This window comes from Marmota marmota, unplaced genomic scaffold (genome assembly GCF_001458135.2).
Source record: "Marmota marmota marmota unplaced genomic scaffold, marMar, whole genome shotgun sequence".
NCBI classification, from domain to species: domain Eukaryota; kingdom Metazoa; phylum Chordata; class Mammalia; order Rodentia; family Sciuridae; genus Marmota; species Marmota marmota.
The window spans coordinates 271,385-296,578 of record NW_025999894.1 but is presented as its reverse complement, the minus strand read 5'-3'; the positions used below and the strand labels follow the sequence as shown (position 1 = coordinate 296,578).

Genomic DNA, 25,194 nt, shown 5'->3' with positions numbered 1-25,194 from the left:
GCTATTTATTATTGCACAAGACAGACCACGTTAGAGATGAGGGGGGTTTAAGCGAAGACATAGGCAAGAGTCAGGGAAGGAAGGTAACGTGTCTTAGTCCATATTGAGCTACTGGGAGAGAACACCACAGACTGGGTAATTTGTCAAAAAAAGAAATGCATTTGACTCACAGCTCTGGAGGCTGAGAAATGCAAGACAAAATGTTCAGCATCTGGCAAGGGCCTTCTTGCTGCGTCATCCCATGGCAGAAGAGCACAGAAGGAGAGAAAATATGAGAGGATGAGAGTACGTGCTAGGGTGAGATGGGACAAAGTCACTTTTATAACAAACCCATTCTTGCAATGATGACATTGACACATTCATGATGCATTCATCCCCTCTCAACACTGCTGCCCTGGGGATCACGATTCCAATGTATGGAATTTGGGGGACATACCATAGCAGTGTGTGAGCTGAGGTGGAAGAAGAAAAGAAGTTTCAGAAGTGGAGGAGGAAGGAAAGCCCCATTTCATCTCTTGATGCTTCATCCCACCCTTGTACCCTCATACCCAGCCCCCAAGGTGGGACTCAGTTGGCTGAGACTTTTACTGGAACATTTAACAGGAAGCAGTCCAAAGGCATGCCACCCAACCTGTGCCTTTAGAAAAAACACTGAGACGAGGGCAATAGAAATAAGATTCAGTTAAGGACCAAATGAGCCCTTGTTGGATCTGAGCTGCTGAGAGAGAGAGAAGGATGCAAAGTGAACTGATCTCCATGAGTCAGGGAGAGAGGTCCTAGGCTAGTGGGCTTTTTAGAAGGAGATTGATCTCAGGGTGGAAGACAGAGTACTTTAAGTGTGGCAGACAGAGGGTGACCTGGTTCAGCAGGACCCTGGGGGGTTCTAGATCATGTCACAGTTTTATTAAGATGTAAGTCATATACTACACAATTCATCAACATAAAGTACACAGTCAACAGTTTTTAATACATTCACAGAGAGAAGTGCAACACCATCACAAGCAAGTTTAGAACATTTGTATTGCCTTGAATAGAAAAGCTGTAAACCTTTAGTTGTCTCCCCAAAGCCCACTCCCACCACATCCCTAAGCACAGCATATCTACTTTCTGTCTTGTTAAGGTTTGGATGTGAGGTGATCCTCAAATCTCCCATGTAAGACAATGAGAGAGGGTTCAGAAATGATTGGGTTGTGAGAGCCAAATCAGTGAATTAATCACCTGATGAGATTGAAGGCGGGGAGGGTGTGGCTGGGGCATTGGGGGCGTGGCTTTGGGGTATATATTTGTATCTGGCAAGTGGAGTCTCTCTGCTTCCTGATCATCATGTGAGCTGCTTCCCTCCACCACACTCTTCCACCATGATGTTCAGCCTCACCTCAAGCCCCAAGGAATGGAGCCAGCCTCCTGTGGACCAAGACCTCTGAAACCGGGAGCCTTCAAATAAACTTTTCTTCCCTCAAAATGTACTGGTCAGATCTTTTAGTCACAGCAGTGAAAAAAAAAAGTAGACTAAAACGTGTCTCTATGGATTTGCCGCTGATGGACTTTTGGAGTCAGGTACATGTGATCCTCTGTGATTGACAGCCTCCTTTCCTTGGCATAACCTTTTCAAGGATCGTTCATATTGTCCTGTGTGTCAGCACTTCATTCCTTTCTATGTCTGATTGACATTTCTTGTGTGGATAGATCCCATTTGGTTCATTTTGTCAGCTGATGGACATTTGGGTGGTTTTTAACCTTTGGATATTATGAACAGTGACGTTAAGAATGTTCATGGACAAGGTTTTTGTGGGCACATTCTCATTTCTCTCAGGTGGGATCTAAGTGGAATGACCTGACAGGCCTGCGGTGCTGGGATCTCTCCCCGGCAAACTCCTGGCGGTGTTGGTAAGTGGCAAATCTTCTGAGACCTCTGGGGAGCAACAGCGTCTGGGGTTTTCCAGCCTCATGTGGTGTTGTTCACAGGAACACACCCATGTCACTGAGACTTTTAACTCCTTCTTCCACCACCTGACTTGGCCACTGGGGCCTTTTTACCTCCTTCAGATTGGGGGATCACTTCTTTAATGCTTCTAGGTACCAAGGTAGCGACATGTGGGCACCATAGCCTGGGGGTCCTTCAGGATGGATAATCTTATCTCGAGAAAAGTGTTTGCACCCTGTTTTTGTTCAACTTTGTTCTCCCAGCCCTTGACATGGGCCCTCGGATCCTGTTGTACAAATCTTTCCCAGTTCCTATTGGTCCCTGTGGAGTAGGTCTTGTAGCTCCTTTGAGTCATAGTCCCATTTCAGACTAGCACACGCCCAGTTGGGTGCTATTGTGACTTAATCCTAATTACTGGCCCCCTGGCTGGGTTGCAAAGTGAGGGAAGATCTGAGATGGGTGCTTTCGAGAGGGAGTGGTCTCTGCAAGAAAGAATGGGGATCCAGTTCTGCAAGCTCCGAGGGTTCAGAGAAATCTGATGATTCGAGGTTTTGAGGTCCATCCAGTTCCATCCACGTGTCACAGTTGTATTGTTTCTCAATTGGCACACAAGCTTGGTGTGGCAGACCTGTCTGGAGGAGGAATCCTTCTTTGGGCTCTTTTATTCATGATTAAGTCCTGGTCCTGGTCCTCGGCCTTCTCTGTCTTCTAGTCACTTTACATGCTATCAAGGAGATCCCCTAGCTTTCTCACTTAGTTTTAAATTGTCGGTTAATTATTCTCAGTTTAGTTAGGGTCACCCTCATCCCACTCTCCCGACTTTTCCAATTGTGCATCTATCACCAGTGACTTCTTAACAACTGTACATGTGCCAGGGCGTGTACAGACTCCATCTATTTCCAGTGATGGGTCTCTCTACCAGCCAGGCAATCAGTGATCCAAAGCCAAAAATCCTATCTTAGTCTTTTCCTTCTCAAACTACTAGCACCATCAGTCACAGATCGGGTTTCCCAGAAACACTTTCTGAGACGGAGGTTAGTTGGTGTGCAGGTTTATTAAGGGGCATTCTGGGGTCATCACCCGTTGAAGGGAAAGGATGGAAGCAGGAGATACGGAAAAGGCAATGTGTTATTCAGCTTTGTGTGTGACTGTGGCAAAATACCCGAGATAAACAATCTAAAATGAAGAAAGGTTCATTTGGCTCATAGTTTCAGATTATGGTCAACTGACTCCATTGCTTTTGGGCCTGTGAGGAAGGAAGCACAATGTGATGGAGAACACATGGGGCGCACATGGCAGAGCAAAGTTGTTTACTTCATGGTGGCAGGAAAGCAGAGAGAAATAAGAAGAGACCAGGGTCCCAATGCCCTTTTCAAGGAAATACACCCAATGGCCTCACTTCTTCTACCAGGATCTTGCTCCAAAAGATTCTATCACCTGCCAAGAGCACATCAGCTAGAGGCCAAACCTCCAACACGTGGGCCTTTGTGGGACATTTAAGATACAAATAACAACAGGGAGGAATTGGCAGCATGACAATGAAGGCCTGAACCCCAATCCAAGGATTCCTCTGATGCTGGGAAGGCCCTTCAGAGTTGGCCTGAGTTGGAGGAAGAGGGTTGTACAAACCCCGTGTTAGCTTTCTGTTACTAAAACAAACACCTGAGATGTCAACTTATAGAGTGAAAAGGTTTATTTTGGCTCACAGTTTTAGAGGATTGATTTCATGTTCAGTGGACCCTACTACTTTGGGGCAGTGATAGCACATCATGGCAGAAGTACATGGTAGAGCAAAACCACTCACCTCACCGTCGGGAAGCAAAAGACAGAAAAAAAAAAAAATCCGCATCCCACCATCCCTTTCAAGGACATACCTGCAATGACCCGAAGACCTCCAACGAGGCCCCACCTCACAAATTCCATTGTGTCCCAATAGTACCAAACTGGGAACCAAGCCTTTAACACATAGGTCTTTGGGAGACTTTCTAGATCCAAACTAGAGCAGTCTCCCACTGGATGGGTGTTGCTGAAGGAAATGAGAATACAGTCAGGTGGGTTGACAGATGAAGGCCATAAGCCAAAAAATATTCGCCGCATCTCAGGCAGGAAATCATTTTCCCTTTCCCCTTCCTCCCTCCCTCTCTCCCTTCCTCCCTCCCTCCCTTCTTCCCTCCTGCCCTCCCTTCCTTCTTTCCTCCCACCCTCTCTGTCTGTCTCCCTCCCTCCCTGCCTGTCTCCCTTCCTCCCTCCTTCCCTCCCTGTCTCTTTCCTTCCTTCCTTCTAGGAAATCCTTTTGCATAGGGGATATGGGTGTCCACTTCAGAGGAGGTGAAAGAAGAAGTGGGAGTGGCAGCCATGAGAAACTGGATTCTCATCAACCTCATTAACATGGTGCTACTAGAAGTGCTTCGGGGATTTTGCTATCTGCATGGGGCTACGTTGTCTCCAGGAGTTAGCAATGAGTAAGACTGAGTCTTCCTGAAAATTAACAGGGACCTCCTGATCAGCTGGCCTCCTCAACAAAGATGTTGACCAGAGGACCACAGAATCTGGAAGAATCATGGAGAGTCTCTATGTCAAAACAGTAGGCAGGTGGGGCATGGCTGGAGGCAGTAGGTCACTAAGGGTGTGGCCTTGGACTGTATTTGATTCCTGGCACCTTCCTCCCCCTCTGCTTCCCAGCTTTCCTCTGCCATACCTTTCCATTATGATGTCCTGCCTCATGTTGAGCTCAGAGTAATGGAGTTGGCTGACCTTGGACTGAGATCTTTGAAGCCCTGAGCCAAAATAAATTTCTCCTCCTCTGAATCGTTCTTGTCAAGTATTTTGATCACAGCATATGAAAAACGGACTAACTCATGAAATCAAAAGAGAAGGAAACAGTTGTTCGAGAACACAGAGAAATCAGTGGGATGAACCAAACCAGAACCCTAAAGGCCAGCTCCTTTTGGATTCTCCTCTGACCATCGAAAGCTGAGTTGGACCTGGTCACACACTGAGCAGAAGTCACATGATATGACAGTCAGAAAGCTTCCCCCTCATGTCAGTACAGGCTGACTGGTCTTTATCCAAAATACTTGGGGCCAGAAGTATTTGGATTTCAGATGTTTTCAGATTTGGGAATATCTGCCTATATATAACGAAATGTCTTGGGGGATAGCACCCAAGTCCAAACACAAAAATCCATCTGTTTCATATACATCTTATATACACAGCCTGAAAGTAAGTTTATATAATAATTTTAGTGCACTTGCATTTGAATGCAACCTAACACATGAAAGCAGGTGTGGGATTTTTCCACTGTGGAATCTTCCAGTATTCAAATTGTACTGGACTTTGGAGCATTTGGGATTTTTGGATTTGGAAATGAGGATGCTACTTGTGCTTAGTTGTGGAAATCTCAGGGGGTTCTACATATAATCCTAGGCTCCAGAAATTCCCAGTGAGTAAAAGCTCCTGGACATGGGTGCTGGGGGATGAGGTGTCAGGACTTCAGCTGAGGCTAGGGTCAAGGAAGAAAGGGGACTTATTGGAGGTGCCTGGAGACTAGCAAGGTTGGTATAGGCAAAGCATGGGAGCAGTGGTGGCAATGCTGAGCTGAGAGGCAGAAGCCAGGCAGTGACCATGGGCTTCCAACAGAGTTACCAAGGTTGCAAATGTGTCTGCAACTCGGGTTAGAGTCAGCAGAGAACTGAAAGCTGCCTGAGCCCAGGAGGGTCAGGAATGGGCTTAGAGCACATGGCTTCTGGAGGAAGGTGGGGATCATTGGGTGGAGTGCAGACTGAGTTCTGGAGTAAGGAGGAGGCCACAGAATCATTCTGGAGTTCTCTGAGGGTGGGGTTCAAGAGCTACATATCTCAGGGCCCCCATACTTGTCAGAGGTGTCCCCAAGGTGTGCTTTATTAAACTGAGTTGAACATACCAAGAAGAGGCTTGTATCTTCCCAGTGTGGAGCACTAGCAGAAACTGTGTCCATACAATCTGTCCCTGAAACCACTGAGGCAAAGGAGGAACCCAGGAACTAGCAGACTTACGATTATGAAAATTTGTCAGGAGGAGGGAAGGTCATTTGTTCTGTGCAGGTACACCTCTGTGGGTACGGGAGAGTTGGGGGTGTGTGTGTGGGGGGGTCTAGAGTGTCTTCAGCCTACAGCACAGTCAGGATCCAACAGCCATAGGAGAAAAAGGTAAAGTATTTTCAGTTCTGCTCTGAGATTTTCTCAGAAGTTCCTTGGCACAGCCATTATTTGTTCCTCACCTAACAGCAGGACTCAGTATCAAAGGTCCAGTCCACTGATATGAGTGTCAAGAGTCACCCTGCTGGGTAAGAATGGGGGAGAGTAGCTGGGACTGGCATGTCTAGAAGTCATGCCTCCTCTTCTTTCTATGGACCTCCAGGGCTAATGGTTTCCAGGCTAAACCCAGTGTTGCCTTCCAGGATACTGAAGGTGAAGCTCTGACCTGAAGACATCCCTGGTACATAAGCTCCCCACTGTGAGTGATGACAAGCTCCCCACCAGGTGCAGACTCTCAGCCCAAAGGCTCACCTTCCTTGAACTCACCATTGTTCTGCACACAGCAGGGTAGAGCACTCCCCACCCTCAAGACTCCCCCAGAGCAAGTGACTATCAACACTGAAGTCCCAAGTCTCAATGAAATATCATCTACATTCAATGAGTGAGATCTGATGTACAATTCATCCTGAGACAAAATTCCTCTCCACCTGTGAGCTCCTGAAATCAAACAAATGTGTTTGGTTTTTATGTGTTTCTAAACTACCATGGGGGAACAAGCTTAGGCACAGTATTCCCATTCTGAAAGGGAGAAACCAGAAGGAAGAGTGGGCTAATGGGTCCCGAGCAACTCTCAAACCTAGCAAGACACAGTCTGTTAGACTTCAAGGTGGGAGAATAATCATCTTCGGCCCAATGCTTCATCCTCCACATCCTCCAAACCGACTGGTGGTTCATCACCCCCAGGGAGAGAAAAATGAGCTCGAGGACACCAAGCAGCCCAACTCCCTCCAAATACAATGTCTGGACAGCATATGGTATGGGTAGAACAAAACTTAGAATGGTTAGATCAAAACCATAAAACAAATACGAGAGTGAAGGGATGGTTAATGGGAAACACTGCAGGGGTGGGGAATCACTGCAGAGCTGAATTATCAAGTAAGAATATATTTTTCTACATTTTCAAAGCTCTCAGTACTTTTCCATGTATGCATTTATACATGCTTCCCCCCTCCCATTTCTATTCCAATCAGATTAAAATGAAGTTAAGGAAAAATAACTCAAAAAATGTATGAACTTGAGTGCTTTTTAAGTATAAATCAGCATCATTACTCAACAACCTATGCAGTTGGATACTTTTTACTCTTTATTTCTTTTACATTGTAATCAAATTTTTAAAGAGTATAAAAGAGTATAAAAATAAAATTAAACTATAACCTTCATTGAGACGGATGATGTCCTGTCTCTATCCTCTCCCCCTCATCTCTGCCATCCACACACAACTTCCTTGGCAGATCCTTTGGAGGTACTTTCTCCACATTTCTCAATCTAATGCATTTTGGTGGCAAACCACTGCACGCCTGTGACCTTCTCCTCCCATCTTCCCGGCATAATTTGGCATGGGGTTAACTTTCTGAGACCAGGCGAATGTTGCTGTGTAGTTTTGTTCTTGAGTTGGTGTCTTTCAGAGAAGCTGAGGTGTCGTGGTTCTTGGTGAGAACACAGAGCTGATTGGATGCTTTGAATATGTGAAGCTTTCAGTGTGTGAATTTCACCCTGCCGCAGTCTTAATCTGGACCATTTCCTCAAGGCTCCTCCAACGCAACTGTACAGTGAGTCCTCCATGTTCTCCAGTTTTGCGTGTGAGAAGTTAACCAACTGCAGATAGAAAATATTCAGGGAAAAAGTTATTTTACAGATTATTTTCCTTGTCATTATTCCCTAAACAATGCAGTGTCATATTATTTACATAACCTTTACATTATATGAGAGTGTGTAAGTAATCTAGAGATGATTTAAAGTAGACGGGAGGAGTTCATGAGTTATATGCAATTAGGCAGGCACATCTCTGTGGGTACAGGAGAATTGTGGAGGTGTCTGGAGACTAGCAGATTTTAGTATCCTGGGGACAGGATCCTGGAACCAACCCACCCAGATACTGACAGACAATTTTAATTAAGTTTTAGGTCACAGAGCCACTCTGGAAAGTTTATGAATTGTTATCCCCCACTGCTGCTGGTATCAAGCTTGAGTTATAATCCATTTTAGGCAGGATTCTACAGGAGCATGCTCAAGTCACAGGGGATTCCTTTTCATGAGACAGGAAGTGAATAAATGAGAAGAAATGAATAATCCTAAGTAGAATTTCAGGTGCCAAAAAGATAGCAAGAAGATAAACAAGTTATAAGCATGAGTTAGAAGATGGATTTGTGTTCAAGTCTCAACACTGGTTATATATTTACTAAAAAACAAGTTTTCTATATGTTATGGGCTGAATTGTGTTTCCCTCAAATTCATATATTGAAACCCCTAATCCCCAGTACCTCGGAGTGATAGTATGTTTGGAGGCAGAGGTTTTATATGGGTGTGCCCTAACTGGGCTCTTTAAAGGCATAAATTAAATTAAATGGTGAAATTAAGACCTAATACTGGCCCTAATGTGATAAAAATTCAATAAATGAATCTAGACTCACATGACACAAATGCTCATATTTCACATGGCCAGCATCATCTTGCCACCCACAGAATCCCTGTTGGAAAACCAGAAATGTATCAGAATTGGTGACAGAAAATATGAATCAGAATAGTGAAGGTGTTTTTTATTACTTTATTCCCACCTGCAGTGAAAAAAAGAGCCAAGTAGGAGACTTCTGATTATTCAGTGAACATTTCACTCAAGAAAATATATTATCTATAAAAGGATGATTTAACATAAGAGCAAAATTATTTGAGTCACTGAAAATAGATTACAAACCAGACTTCAGATACAGAATGAGAAATACATCCCCTAAGGAATTCTGAAAGATGAAGCAAGACTCACCTGCATACAAAAATGGCTGGAGAAGACCTTGAGAATGTAAATAAGTTTCCTAACTCATTGTGATCAGTTGAATAATGATCCCCCCAAAATTCAAAGTGTAATCCCCAGAATTTGAGAATGTTATTTTATATGGCAAAAGGGAATTTGCAGATGCGATTAAGTTAGGATCTTGAGATTTTCCTGCATCATCCCAGAAAACACGTTAGAAGAGGTCACCACAGAAGCAAGCCATTCGAATGATGTGAGGAAGGGTCCACAAACCAAGGAATGCAGCGCCCTCTAGAGTCTCTAGGTTCACTTTCCAGCACAAAACAGGGTTTCTAGTTAAGGGGTGGTTTTTTGTTTGTTTTTAAATTTATTTTTTAGTTGTAGTTGGACACAATATCTTTATTTTATTTATTTTCATGTGGTGCTAAGGATCAAACCTGGAGCCTAGCACTTGCTAGGCAAGTGCTCTACCGCTGAGCCACAACCCAGCCCTAGTTAAGGGGTTGTTAAACTTGGCTTTACACTTGGGAAAGCTTTTTTAAAAATAACACAGAACTGCATTTGGAAGCCTACCCTTAGTAGGCTTAGGATTAGACTGACAAGCCACATTTAAAAAAAAATGTTTTCCAAGGTATTCTGGCTTGCAGGTGGTAAGCATAAATTTGACATTTCCACTTCTTTTCTTCAAAATTCAATGAAGGCAACAAGGAAAAAATGAGAAACAAATGCAGATCCATGAACTAAGCAATAAAGACTGAGTAAAGATGTGGGGAAGGTGGGAGAGAAGACGTGGAGGAGACAGCTCAAAACAGCCTCCATTATTCCAAGAGAGGGTGGCATCCCTAGTGACACAAGCAAAACTCAACTCTTCAAGGAGTCTTGACAAGTTGCACATATTGGGGTGGGTATGTCTTTGGGCTCTGACCTGAGAGGGGAAAAAGGGTGTAAGATGGGACAGGTACGAATCGAATAGTGCTATCATTTCCTAGATTAGGAAACAGATGTAGAAAACTGTGTGACTCAGGAGAAAGAAGAAAGTGCTCAGCGTCCCCGACTGGGTAAGACGTCAATAAACATCTGCAAGAGAGTGAAGAAGGCTGTCTTACATTCAGATTGAAGCCGTGACTATTGCAAATGTGTTGGAAGGCACTTACATGTGATCTACTGTGTAGGCATGCCCGCTGACCCAGCAATCCCAGTCCTTGCACATGTGCCAGAGGAGATCTGGACCAATTGTGTTTAGAGAAGCACAGCTTGTACTTACCCCAAAATAGAAACCAACAAAGTGTTCATCAGAAAAAATGGAGAAATACTGGCACATGTAAAACAGCAAAAAAAGAAAAAAGAATCTCCCAAATCTAACCTTGAGCTATAGAAACAAGGCCCGGAAATCATAAAGCATGAAACCATTTATGTGTAAGATTGAAGGCTTATTTAAAAATTCAACGTATTGTTGGATATTTCAAAGCAATAATTTTTTTTTTAAAGGCAGTAGTTGCTCATTACAAAAGCAAGGATAATGATCACCTACACGCGGAAAGTATCCCAGAAACTGATGTTCTAGTTCTTAAGACCAGCGTTTGAAGGAATTGGCCCTCAATATTACCCTTCATACATTCCCTTGAAATACAGCTGAGGTTTGGGGGAGCAGGCTGTGACTTTGGCGGCTGTTTTTTTTTGCCACCAGCAAAACCCAAGCGTTGGGAGGGCAGGGGTCTGGAAGGGACGTAGTCAGGAGAGCTAGGGGAATACAGGTGTGACCCACTGGGTGCAGGGATTCCGGGCCTCTAAGCTGTGTGCTGGACCTCTTGGAAGCCCCAGGCTGTGGGAGGCAGCTCGGGGCTCGTCCACCAGGTTTGAGGAGCTTTTCCTCCTCCGACGGGTGGCGTAATAATGGACAGATCACTCCCTCGACTCTAATATTCTCTCCTGTAAGTCGTAAGTCATCTGATTCCAGAATGGAGGAAGGATAGGTGTTACAGGACGAGAGAGGGAGGCCAGAGCTGGAAGGATCAGTCGCTCCTAGGGACAAAGGGATTTCTAGACCAGCACGTGGGGCGGTGCCAGCACTAAAGACACGCCCTTGTGACTCCCTAGGAGCCTCAGCCGGGATTGTCTGGTTAGGTGCGGGGCGGGGCTAAGGCCGGAATTGTACAGAGTCCACCTAGAGGAGGCTCAGCCACTGCCTCTGTTTCTGCGAGGACCAACCCCAACCACCTATGCTAGGTCACCTGGGTCCGAGGCGTAGACTTGGCCTCATCACATATATGGCCAGGACCGCGTCTTCCCTCCTGCACAAGGGCCGACTCTTGAGAACCTGGCTACCCATCAGGGTATCTCCCCTGCGTTTTTCTCTTTTCACAGCTGTGTACCTCTTGGCCCAAGTAGCCACAGTGGTATGGCAGCCTCAAGGAGCTGACATACTGCGGGAAGGACAGATGCCATGTAGCAGTGCCTCATTTAATGCAAAGCCTCCGTCCAGTTCAGGGGCAAACGGCCTTGATAAAGGTCTTTATGTAGCTGAGCATCTCCAAAGCTTCTGGAACATATAGTCTGAAATCATGGAACCTCTGGAAACATCTGTTAGAGAAATAGAACTGGGAATACAAGAACCAAAATAAATAAGGGCCATGCTCTGCAGAGGAAAACAATGGAAAGGGAGAAGGCGGAACTAGACAGGTCTTGGAATACCAGCGTTCCCAGACCCTTTGGACAGACCAGAGAGGCAGCCTTCTTGACTTCAAGCAAAGAGACATTAAAACCTCAAAATATTTGACCCAGCTGTCCCTCTCCCCAAAGACTTAAAAACAGCATACTATAGGGACACAGCCACATCAGTGTTTATAGCAGCACAATTCACAATAGCTAAACTGTGGAGCCAACCTAGATGCCCTTCAGTGGATGAATGGATAAAAAAATGTGGCATATATGCACAACGGAATTTTACTCAGCATTAAAAGAGAATAAAATCAGTGCATTTGTAGGTAAATGGATGATGTTGGAGAAGATAATGGTAAGTGAAGTTAGCCAATCCCAAAAAAACAAATGCTGACTGTTTTCTCTGATATAAGGAGGCTGACACATAGTGGGGTAGGGAGGGAGAGCATGGGAGGATAAACGAATTCTAGATAGGGCAGAGGAGTGGGAGGGAAAGGGAGGGGGCAGGGGATTAGCAAGGATGGTGGAATGTGATGGACATCATTATCCAAAGTACATCTATGAAGACACGAATTGGTGTCAACATACTTTATATACAACCAGAGATATGAAAAATTGTGCTGTATACGTGTAATAAGAATTGTAATGCATTCTGCTGTCATTTATTTTTTTAATCAATAAAAAAAAACTCAAAATAGGGCTCAGAAGAATCTCCAGATCCTAGAGGTGTATGTAGAGAGTGAACCTTTTTCCCTTAAAGAACTGCTGTGGTTTCCAGGCCATGCAATAGATTCACGAATCATTTTGTAGAGAAGATGCCCCAATTTACACATCTATCAACTACCACAAGGAATCTACACGATCTGCTGCGGCTCAGTGGTCGAGTACCCCTGAGTTCAATTCCAGGTACCCCCTACCACTGCTGGACCGGCTGTAGTTGGGAGGGTCATGGATTCCTAAATACTGGGTCAGATTTTCATGAAGTGTTTTGGAGAGCCTATACGATTACTATTATCACTTGTAACAGTATTATTATTACTTCAAGTACTTTGGGGAATCTATACTATTCCTATTATTACTGGTAATAAGGATAGTTTTTGGGCTGGTGAGGTAGCTCAGTGGTGGAGCACCTGTCTACCTTGTGCCAGACCCTGGGATCAATCCCCAGCATAATAATTTATTATTACTATTTTATTCTTAGGAACACTTCCTCCCAGAAAAAGAAGATATTAGTTGTCGGAACAAGAGATTTAAAATTGTTCAAAAATATCCCCATAAAGATGCAAGAGTCCTTGAATATTGTCAAGATGTGAATGGAGCTGGGAGCGGTGGTGAACACCTGTAATCTCAGCAGCAGAGGCAGAAGGATTGCAAGTTCAAAGCCAGCCTCAGCAATGGCAAGGTACTAAGCAACTCAGTGAGATCCTGTCTCCAAATAAGAAAATACAAAATAGGGCTGGGGATGGGGCTCAGTGGTCGAATGCCCCTGAGTTTAATCCCTGGTACCATCCCCCACCAAAAAAAACAAAAACAAATAAAAGGTGTGAATGGAAGCCCAAAGCAAAAAACCATATGGAGGGAGGAGGGGGACAGCAAAAGGCTCTTCAAAGGAAGTTATTCCATACAGAATGGAGACAAATAAAGACCATCAAAGAAGTTAAAACTACATTGAGAGAACTCAAGAATAGATTGGTTGTGAAGATTAAATAAAGTAATGTATGTAAAATATAATGCCAGGGGCATGGTATGTTATCAGTAAAAGGGAATTAACAAATGACAAAGATTCGAGTTTCTAGGCCATGCAGTAGATTCATGAATCATTTTGTAGAGATGATTCCCCAATTTACACATCCACCAACTACTCCAAGGAATCTATATGATCTTGATATAAAAGGGCAGGCAATTAAAGTAGTTAGTCTGGACCCCATATGACCTAATCAGAGAAAAAACAAATATGTGTTAGAGAAAGAAATATAAGGAAGGGGAGAAGAAAACCAACAGTATAAGAAAGTAACCTAGAAAAGGGACCACCTCCACCATGGTTGTCCTGGGCTTATGTGACTCCACTGTAAGCATTAACAGCAAATTTAGTCATGCTTGGAGAGAATGTAGGTTAAAGTACACACCCTACTCCTATATCCTAAGGCAGCTTGAAGTCCTAAAATTGGACATATCTGTGAGTGCCTGATAGTCACACTGATTAGGAAACAAATAATTGTTCTCTCTGCAACCCATGCATTTCCTTAATCATCATAACAAGTTAGATTTGAGAAAATTGTAAGAAAAAAAAAAACAACAAAACATTGAGTGACCTATCCAAAGTCACATAGTTAGTAGGAGGAAGGACAGATTTGAACCCCTGTCCTGACATCTGCCACTCTGGATACTTGCTACCACATTTTTTGGGGAAAGTGGGTCTTCTCATAGTGGCCCTTGTGTATATGGCTGAAGATATTCTAGGTCCTTCAGTTCTGACAAAAAAATAAGGAAAAGTCTGCCCCTTTATAGTTAAAATCATTTATCAGGTTGAAAGACAGCGTGTGGGTTCAAAAAAGCATCATGTTCCTCATGGAATTACCGAGTTCCGTCTGCCACGGAGGCCTCTCTGCATGTAGCCCCCACCCATTCAACCACACCAACAGCTGTAATGTGCGGGCATTAGGAAGTATGGCCTTCTGGGCTTAATGAAGTGCTGAGCCCAGATCTCCAGTCTGAAAAACATCTCCAGAGACAAAGTTCAGCCAAAATAATCACATGGATGGGGCAAAGACAAATGGAGTCACATTGTCATATAAGGACTGGCTGAATAGGACCCTTGCCCCTGCTGGCTGTACCCACAGCTGTTTCTGCAACACAGAATTCTGTTTCCCACATTCCATTTCTCCAGTGTAAAAGGCATCCAGGCTGCTCCAGTGTCGCAAGACCATGGAACATACATGACAATCTTCTAATCAGATAGCCTCTTAGCTTTCCGTTGCTGTAACAAATACCTGACATAATCAAGGTGAAAGGAGGAAAGTTTAGTTTTGGATTTTGGTTTCAGAGCCTTCAGCTCATGGTCACTTGGACCCGTTGCCTTGGGCCTGTGGTGGCTTGCTACATCACAGTGGAAGTATGTGGCAGAGGAGGCCTGTTTACCTCATGGAAACCTGAGAGCAAAGAGAGACAGAGGAAGAGAATAGGAAGGGTCCCAATAGCTCCTTCAACTTTGTCCCCGGTGACCTAACTTCCTTCCACAAGGCTGTACCTCCTGAAGGCTCCACTATTTCCCAGGAGTGCCCACAGTTGGGGACCAAGCCCGTAACACAGGAGCCTTTGGAAAATAGTCCAGATCCAAAATACAGCACAGATAAATTTATGTGGGTTTAAATTGAACCATGAACTCAGAAAAAAACAAAGCCCAATAGGTCACAGGAGCTTTAAAAGGCGGACGGACTGAGAAGGAAAATGGAGTGACATTTTTGGATTTCCCCATTTTTTTTTTAAGAGCAGAACACAACCCCCAGGAATGAATATTTCTGGCATCCAATAAAAACATCATGAAAATATAAATGCCTAAAGTTCACAAAGTCCTCAAATCTGCATTTTTTAAACCTCTTTAGAGCAGCCAAACTCAGCTTCCATCTCCCTATGGGTTTCTGAGTGGGCTTTTTGTCGGTTTATAAGGAGGTGTAACTTGGTGGAGACTCTCTGCCTGGGGCTGCCACAAAATCCACATCAACTTTCCATTTGTGATAAAAATTAAATATGTTTGGGGTTGGAGTGTTGCTCAGTGGTAGAGCACATGGTGTGTGTGTGTGTGGTGGGGGGGGGGAATGTTGGCTTCCCTCTGAGCAGCAAAAAATAAAAAATGTTCCACCAGTTTCAAAGGTCTTTTCCCTTCTGAAAGTGGAAGTTGTCCTCTGTTGGAACTTAGAAGAAAGATTTTTTTTTTTTCTGTCACAATGTAAACAGGAGTTCCTTTTATTTCCTTTGGGCTACATTTCCACCCATAAGGAGGTTAGCAGGGAGAAGGGAGGGCAGGAGAAGCTGATCTCAAGACTTGATTTCCAGGAACCTGTGGGGGTTTGACGTACTCATAGGTGAGACTTCAAGTGGGTGCTTCCAGGAGGACACTAAGGATGGGTGAAAAACAAGGAAAGGGGACAATCGGAAAATGGAATGGATATTGCATGCTGTGGGAGACTCCGGAAATACTGCTCAGATCTTCCTCCAAGGAAGAATTTGCTGTCCAACCACAGGAGGGCAGTAAGTGGACAGTCTCCAGCTGTTAAGTAAGGTCACCAGTATCCAGGAGTGACCCTTTTGTGAGCAAGGTGGTGGTGACACAAGGTGAGTCACTTCTATGGAACACTGGATTCCTCTAACAAGCTCCTACCAGCCAGCAGAGACTGGACCAGTTGTGCCTCACAGCCTGACAGTTCCCCGTCTACTCATCCTCTTGCATGCTATGATCCCTAAATATACTAGCTGTTCCAGCAGATGTTTCCAGGGGATTCAGCCTGCAATAGCAACGCTGGGGATATAGCTCAGAGATAAAGTACCTACCTAGCAGGGGCAAGGCCCTGGGCTCCATCCCCAGCATGGGAGGGAAAAAAACAGGCTTTTCTCCAGTTCTTCATGTTGTTGGTATAAACCCACACCACACGGCTTCTTCCCTCATGGTTCACTGGCTGAAATTTGTTAGGTAAGGATTGTGTGAATGTGAAAGATGACATCTTCATGAGCTTTGGGTAGGATGAATAGTTCAGCCTTTTAGAAAACAGGAGCACAGTGGAAAGTTTTTGTTGCTAACAAATACAGCAGTTGCCCAGGTCTGAGATGATACAAAGCAGAGACAGAGAGGCCAATATTTGTGTTTTTCTATGTGATGGGGCAGCCCACTCATAATGTGCCGGATGACATCATCCCATCATCCGTCTTGAGTTTTCACGACTACACCCCTGTATTCCAGGCTCCTTGTGCATTCATACAGTCACTCATTGAGGTAAGTGCTCATCAGGATCAGCTTCCGTGCCTCACTGTCCTGGAAATCTAGGTGGAACTTGAACAGAGCTGTGAAGAATGAATCCGGTGCTTTATTATAGCACAATTTTGATGAAAACAACCTTGGGAGATTCATCTTTGCATTAATCCTCAGCTGTCCCTTTAGTACCTACCCTCTAGAACAATGCTTGGCTTAAAAAAAAAGTTGTCACATTACAATCCAAAAAGCAAGTACAGGTTGGCATCCTTTTCCAGTCTGGTGTGAGAATATCTATTTCCCCACACCTCTGCAATTTGCTAATTATCATCCTTTTTCTGTATTTAATTGGACATGGACTGATCTTAATTTTGGAATTTTCCATATTCTACAGAAATTTTTCTTCTTTGAAAATAAGATTCAGTGTTGTCATATACAAGTTGTGCAATAAGAAAACAGTTCTTGGGGCTGGGGATGTGGCTCAAGCGGTAGCGTGCTCGCCTGGCATGCTTGCGGCCCGGGTTCGATCCTCAGCACCACATACAAACAAAGATGTTGTGTCCGCCGATAACTAAAAAATAAAAAAGATTTAAAAAAAAAAAAAAACAGTTCTTAACAATTTCTAGGCTGAGGTGGAACTGTGGGAAGCTACAGAGGTTACAGGGTAGGCCTTAAGATACTCTCCAATGGGCAGAATATATGGGGCTACTAAAAACCCCAGCAATTGATTTAAATGTAAAGGGATGTATTAATTTTTTAATATTTATTTTTTAGTTGTAGTTGGACATAATACCTTTATTTTATTTATTTATTTTTAGTGGTGCTGAGGATCCAATCAGGGCCTCGCATGTGCTAGGCGAACACTCTACCGCTGAGCCACAACCCAGCCTGGAATGCAGTAGTTTTAAAAAATAAGTGCAAAAATCCCTGATGAACAAGATACTATACTTAAATTTTAATTAAAACAGGATTTGAGCCAAATGCAGTGGCGCACACCTGTAATCCCAGCAGCTCATGAGGCTGAGGCAGGAGGAGCCTAAGTTCAACGCTAGCCTCAGCAACTCAGTGAGGACTTGTCTCAAAATAAAAAAAAAATAAAAAATTAAATTAAAAGGGCTGGGGTGTGGCTCAGTGGTTAAGTACCTCTAGGTTCAACTCCTGGTACCTCCCTCAAAAACAAAACAATACAAAACAAAAAACCACACCAGAATTTGACCCTGCATAACTGCAGGCCTGTCTCACTTCCCTCTAGTCCTGGTAAGCAGAATTCTACCCTTGAAAGGGACACTTTGGCAAGACACTTGATCTAATAATTATTCATTTGATGACATCATCGTACTACAGTTTAATGGCATGTCCACATCATAGAACACAAAATAGTTTTTGGTTCCATATTTGAGAATAGAGGCCAAGACATTACAAGTGTATCTACAACCTGAGCAGGAGTTTAAAATTAGAGCATCAGTGATCTTTCCCTGGATGTTGGGCATCCCTTCCAGGAGATTTTGAACTCCTGACTTTGTGGGAGAGGCACTGGCTCTTCTTCAGTGATTTTGCTGTGTGGTGGATGCTGGAGGCCTTCAAAGGGAAGAGCGGGGAGAAGTCTGAGAATAACCAGCCCAGATATGATTCCAATACACTCCCCCTACTCCCTGCACCCACAAGAGTCCAATTCACTCTGGGCCATCAAATGCAATGAGGAGATGACTTAGGTCTTTAGTTACCTGGAGCTAGAATCAGTAATCACACAGAGGGCTGGGCTGAATCTTTCAGCCCTAAGGACAGAGATAGAGTCCTCTGGACCCTGCTTTTCTAGACTCTCAGCTAATCCTAAATGCCTGCTCTTCTCATACCTGGACACAAACAACAAAAATTTGCCACCATTCCTTTTTCCCTTTCCTCTCTGCCTGACAGAGGCAACCTGGGAACACACCCAGAAACTCTGAAATCAGGTGGCAGACACCCCTCCACCCTACAAGCTTCACTGAGAACACTGGTTAGCACGTTTCCTCTTTTCCTTCCAAAAAAACTGTACCATTCCAGATTTTTCCTCCTCTAAAAGGCATAGGATCCTGTGAGTGTTATATTTGCTGAATTAAGACTGATGCTTCGTGTTCTTGAACAGACCAGAACAGTGCTTCATCTTTCTTATTTAATAGATTGTTTACTTTAGCAGTTGATTTGCTCACTTATTTAATAGGGAAAAGAAAGTACTGTCCAAATGCGGAGAAATTTAGGACTCCCAACAAGGTGGACAATGAGCCCTTTAAAATTATGTCAGGGAAAAATATTAACATAATGTTGTAAAAAATTAACATAATGTTGTGTACCATATAATCCCATCTTAAAAACGAATTTGAAGTGACTAGAAGGGGGATGCCAATGTTCGTCTTTCTTGATTTGGGTGCTGGTTATGTGCTGGCACTTGGTGAAAAATTAAACATAACTTTTCTGTATGTATGCGAGCCATCCATTGGGGTCATCCATATTTGGTATAAGTGGAAGGTAAAAATCTGGAAGAAGAAACAGCAATGGAAATAGTAGCAGAAGACACTGTGGTGGGATTGTCCATGATTTTAATTTTCTTCCCAATACGTTCTGACTTTCCTCAAAGAAATGTTTATATATATACACATATGTATATATGAAATATATATGTGTATATATGTGGGTGTGTGATCTTTTTTTAGGGTGGGTACCAAGGACTGAATCCAGGGACACTTAACCACTGAGCCACATCCCCAAACCATTTTTACATTTTTTATTTTGAGACAAGTTCTGAGTTGCTGAGAGCCTCGTTAAACTGCTGAGGCTGGCTTTGAACTCACAATCCTCCTGTCTCGGCCTCCCCAGCCTCTGGGATTAGGGGGGTGCACCGCCACACCCGGCATCTTCTTGGTCCCAGCTGTCTGCCAGCTATGAGCGTCGTCTTCTGCTGTCCCAGCGTTTCTTTCCTCCTAAGGGGACAAGGGAGGAGGTGGCCCGGGCCGCCGGAAGCCCCGCATCCGGGCCTCTGAACGTCGTCGGGTCTTGGCGGCCTCGCCGCAGGGTCCTTTGACCCGCACGACAGTGGCCGTCGCCATTTTACAAGACGGGGACGCGGCGAGTGACCACTCATGACTGCCCCCGCCCCCAGGCCGCCTCCCTTCTGCCTCAGGCCCGGACGCCGCCCCGCCAAAGCCCCAGCTACTGCGCCTTCCCGGAGTCCCCTGGGCCCGGGGTTCCCTTCGTGCCCAAAGCGTCCCCGAGTTCCTCCCCCGCCCCCGGCGTCCCTTCGCTTGTCACTCGGAGACGCCGAGGAGGCGGAGCCGAATGTCGGCCGCCAGGTGACGGCTTTGCTGCGGCGCCGCAGTTCAGACCCCGCTGCCTCCGAGGCGTCCAGTTTCCATCCCTCGGAAGGCGACGCTCCTGAGCTCCGCTCTTCCTGACCTGGCCCAGGAGTCCGGGAGGCAACGCGCGTTCCATCCCGAACCTTCACAACCCGGGAGCCGAGCCGGCAGAGCGAGGCCTTTAACGACGCTGAGTCCCTAGCTCACTGTGACCTCGTGGCGCAATGGTAGCGCGTCTGACTCCAGATCAGAAGGTTGCGTGTTCAAGTCACGTCGGGGTCAAGATTGGCTTTTTTTCCTCGCTAAAGAGCTGCAGAATGGGACGATTGGGGTTAGTGTTATAAAGCACAAATTAGGCTGGGCAAGATCAGTCGTCCCTTCTACGCCACGAAAAGTCTCGCTTCTTTTTCTTTTTGTTTAGAATATAAATACCAGACTGAGAAAGTCAGTGTTTCCTTCTGGTCACCGACAGGAGGCACTGCCACAAGCCGCAGAGAGACTCTTGAGGGAGGGCTAGCTGACCCAGCCCTGCTCCCACGCGGGCCTCGCCCTCATCTTGCAAGGCCACCACCCACTTATCTCCTCCCCCCCTAAGCCACTTGGGCCAGTCTTGGAGAAGGTCTAGGCCCCAGAAGTGGACTGTCCACCCTAGTGCTACTGTGTTTATACGTTTCCTCCCTGTTTGCTTTGAACTTCTTTTTTTCTGCTCCACTTGAAGGGACTCTGATCTCTCAGTCAAAGTCCCTCGGGTGGTCATTTCTCTCCCACCTGGATTGTGACCCCATTCTCAAAAGGCCACAGCCGACATGTCTGGATATTCACTTCAACATTGTTTGTTAGTAGGTTTGTCAGGACCCATGGGTAAGTTGATGTAGAGAAAAAAAGCAAGTTGCATAGATATTTTAAACATAAAAATAAACCATGTATGTTAATATAGATTGAGTATCCTTCATCCAAAATACTTAGGACCAGAAATGTTTCAGATTTCATATTTTTTCTTAATATTTGCATTTACATAACAGTATATCTTGGAGATGGGACCGAAGTCTGAACATGAAAAATCCATTTATTCATATATATCTCACATACAGCCTGAAAATAATTTTATACGGCATTCTTAATCACCTGTGTTTTGATTTCCATCCCTTCTGTGAAATCAGGTGTGAAATTTTCCACTGTGGCAGGCATCAAAAAGTTTTGGGTTAGGGAGTATTTCAGATTTTTGGATTAGGAATGCTCAACCTATACATTTAGATAGTACTTAATATGTATTTATATTAAAAATATGGATGAAAATTATACACACCAACTCTAGGATAATGAGGAAGAAGGGATGAAGGCAAATTCTTCCCTTAAAACTACATTATGTGTACATACTTACATCTGTGTGTATGTGTATGTATAACCAAAAATGTTAACATTTATTAAGTTTGGTTAAGAGTTCGTGATGTTTATTCTTATCAAACATAACTTGCAGCTTTAAATTCAGTCCACCTTTATGACCCAACAAATTATAATTGGTCAACAAATTATAATATACATATAATATATAATATGTATATAATATATGTATTATATAATATATATATAATATATTATATATATATTATATGGTCAACAAATTATAATTTCCCAGATTAGTAGGACCCATAGTATGCTAGCACAGGTGGAGATAAATTTTTACAGAAAGAAATATACCCTCACATTAGGCCTTCCAAGTTTCCCACTACAAATTCCAAAAGTTCATTCACAAGAAGTTTTAAAAGGAAACAAATTAAGAGGGAAGACCTTATAAATGAGGAATAGCAAAAACAGTAGACAACAATATCAGAACTAAGGACTTCAGATATGGCGATATCAGAAACAAAATACTAAAAGGATATATTTCATCCTGGGGAAAAAAAAGGCAGAACAAAAGCTTGACTGCACAACAATAGACAATAAAATGTCAAGGTGCATTTTTTTAATATTTATTTTTTTAGCTGTAGTTGGACACAATATCTTTATTTATTTATTTATTTTTATGTGGTGCTGAGGATTGAACACAGGGCCTTGCCCATGCTAGGCAAGCACTCTACAGCTAAGCCACAACCCCAGCCCTCAAGGTGCATTTTAAGTAATTAAAAATTTTAGTAATAAAAGATTTAATATTTGGAATTAGAAACAGAACAGGTATATTAAATAGCAGATTAGATACAGCTGAAAAAAGTACTAATTAAATATAATATTGTGGTGGTTCAAAGTAGGTCCACAAATTTTTAATTCTCTTTGCCTTGAATGTGAGTTGTACTTAATGGCTTGTATGCAAGAAGAATCAGAAATTATGGTGTGTGGGCTGGGTTGTAACTCAGTGGTAAAGCGCTTGCTTAGCTCGTGTGAGGCACTTGGGTTTGATCCTCAGCACCACATAAAAATAAATAACTAAAACAAAGGTATTGTGTCCATCTGCAACTAAACATATGTATATAAAATATAAAAATATAAAATATAAAAATATAAAATATATGTATATAAAATACATATATATATATATATATATATATATTACATATATAAAAGAAATTATGATGTCTGATTCGGACACCAGTTCATAAAGAATACTGTTGCTTCCTGCTTGCTTTCTGCCTGGGTTGCTGGCTGACAAGCTATTATAACACTTAAGTCCTACTGGAAGTTCTCTTTATGAGAAGCTAAAGCCCCCAGTCAATGACCACATGAATAAGCCCCTATGAAGCTTTCAGATAATTGCATCTCTAGTCAACAACTTGACTATGCACCAGAGAGACCACGGACCAGAAGCAACCAGATAAACCACACCCACATTTCTGACCCTCAGAAACTGTGTGAATGGCTGGTGTGGTGGTACACACTGTAGTCCCAGCTACTCTGGAGAGTTGAGCCCAGGATTTTGAAAGCAGCCTGGGCAAAATGGTGAGACCCTGTTGAATGGAAGGAAGAGAGGGAGGGAGGGAGGAAGGGAGGAAGGGAGGGAAGAGAAGTCAAGGAAGGAAAGAAGGGAGGAAGAGACCGGGTGAGAATAACAAATATTTGATGATTTACAATATTGTGTTTAGGGGAAGTCATTTGTTACGCAGCAATAGATAACTAATACAAAATATCAGTTCCCTAATTGTTGTTCATACTGTTCTATACATGTCCTTTTAATTATCCCTGTCCATTTTATGGTTCAATTTTTTTTTCCTTATGAACTTACAAACTGTAGAAGTTTTTAAATTCATTCTGTATTAGTTATCTATTGCTACATAACAAGGAACTATCAAATGGATATGCTTCAGGAAGAAGCAAAATGATCCCAGACAGAAGGTCTGAGATGCAAGAAGAACTGGTAAACAATAACATGGTGACCATAAGGACATAGGTAACAAACCTTAACCACATATGAATAATAATAATAATAATATTAAAAATTTACGTAGTTATAAAATAGAACTGAAATACTGGACAACAATGACTTGCAAATCAAAGTAAACACATTTTGGGAGTAGCACCTTGTAAGGTGGTTATATTATTTGAAAGGAAGAACAGACTATATTGATCTGAGACCCCATTAAGTATATTAAAATGTAGGGTAATAGGAGGTGGAATACGAGGGGGGTGTACTTCAGTGGTACAGTGTCCATGCAAAATGCCCTGGGTTCAATCCCCAGAACTGGAAAGAGGGGGGAAAAGAGGGATAGTATTAGTAACTGATTGATTTGCAGACTAAACAATCAGTTAAAGAGATCAAAATCTGAGTAAGGGCTGTGGGTGAGCTCAGGGGTAGAGTGTGTGGATAACATGTGAGAGGCCCTCATTCACTTTCCATTACCAAAAAAGGAAAAAAAAAAATGAACAAGAAAATGGACAGGGTTGATTAAAAGGACATGTATAGAACTTCATGAACAACAATTAGGGAACAACATTCTTGGAATATTTTATGAAAACTTGATCATACAGTAGATACAAGGTAAATCTCAACATGAATTTCAAAATGTAAGTCAGGCCAGTTTCTCTGATCAAACTAGAAATCAATAGACTGCTGAACTTTAGTCTCTCATATTAAGATTAAAAAAAAAAACAACCTTTTTTTTTTGTCAGTGCTAAGGATTGAACCCAGGCCCTTGCTCATGCTAGGCAAGCACTCTACCACTAGCTATACCTCAAGCCTCTTGGAGGGGGATAACACTCCTAAATTACTTCATAGATCAGAGACAAAATCAAATACTTAGATACTTGTATTAGTCCCATTTCCAATACTATAACAAATATCGGAGGCTGGATACTTTTAATGGAAAGAAGTGTATTTAGCTCATAGTTTTTTTGTTTGTTTGTTTTTTGTTTTTTGTACCCGGGATTGAACTCAGGGGCACTTGACCACTGAGCCACATCCCCAGCCCTATTTTGTATTTTATTTGGAGACAGGGTCTCACTGAGTTGCTTAGTGCCTTGCCATTGCTGAGGCTGCTTTGAACTCGAGATCCTCCTGCCTTGGCCTCCTGAGCCACTGGGATTACAGGCTTGCGCCACTGTGCCTGGATTAGCTCACAGTTTTGGAGGTGGAAAATCCAAATAGCGTGGCATTGGCTCTGACAAGGACACCCCTGGTCCTATCATATCAGAGGAGGGATGTGCGTGAGAGGAAGAGATCACATGGTGACCCAGGAAGTCAGAGGGACAGGCAAGGATCAGTCTTGCTCTTTTATAATAACCTCTTCAGAACTAACCAAGATCACGGAAGAATTACATCAATTTCTTCCAAGGGCAGCATGCAGTGACCCAGTGACCTTCTACGAGGTCCTACTTCTTAAAAGTTTCACCACCTCTCAATATCACCGCACTGAGGACCTCCCTTCCAACACCTGAACCCTTAAGGGACATGCTCAAGCCATATCCCAATCATAAGACAATAGAAAAACAGCAGGGGTATAGATATTGCAAAGATGGAGATAGAACTAACACTCCTTGCAGATGATATGATCACATCATTGGAAACCCTAAAAGAATCACCTGTAAATAAAAAAAAAAATGAAAAAGAGAAATCAGTCTGAGGTACAAAATTAATGTACAGAATAGTTTTGTGTAAAATTAACCAATAGTTAGGAGTATGATAGCAAAAAAGTAGAAATGGGAACAATATCTTTCATAGGATATTTTTAATGTAGCTTTGAGATTTTTGTCACAGTATGAATGGATACTGTTCTCCTTGAAGATCTGAAAAGATCTTCCAGCATACACTTGAGCATAGCTTTTTTCTTTTCTTTTTTTTTTTTTTTTTTGAG

General features: G+C 43.2%; 1 protein-coding gene, 1 long non-coding RNA gene and 1 other non-coding gene across 3 annotated transcripts in view; all 3 read left to right on the top strand.

Moving 5' to 3' along the window:
* LOC107157133 (multidrug and toxin extrusion protein 1) overlaps window positions 1-25,194 on the top strand; it is a 612,661-nt gene that overhangs the window by 526,818 nt on the left and 60,649 nt on the right. The gene's annotated exons all lie outside the window — the stretch shown is intronic.
* On the top strand, window positions 20,126-20,197 carry Trnaw-cca. Its single transcript has one exon. It is a non-coding gene; the product is annotated as a tRNA-Trp (tRNA).
* LOC125614127 overlaps window positions 20,401-25,194 on the top strand; it is a 7,060-nt gene continuing 2,266 nt past the window's right edge. The window contains exon 1 of the long non-coding RNA XR_007344772.1: window positions 20,401-20,776. This is a non-coding gene — a long non-coding RNA (uncharacterized LOC125614127). The remainder of the gene's footprint in view (window positions 20,777-25,194) is intronic.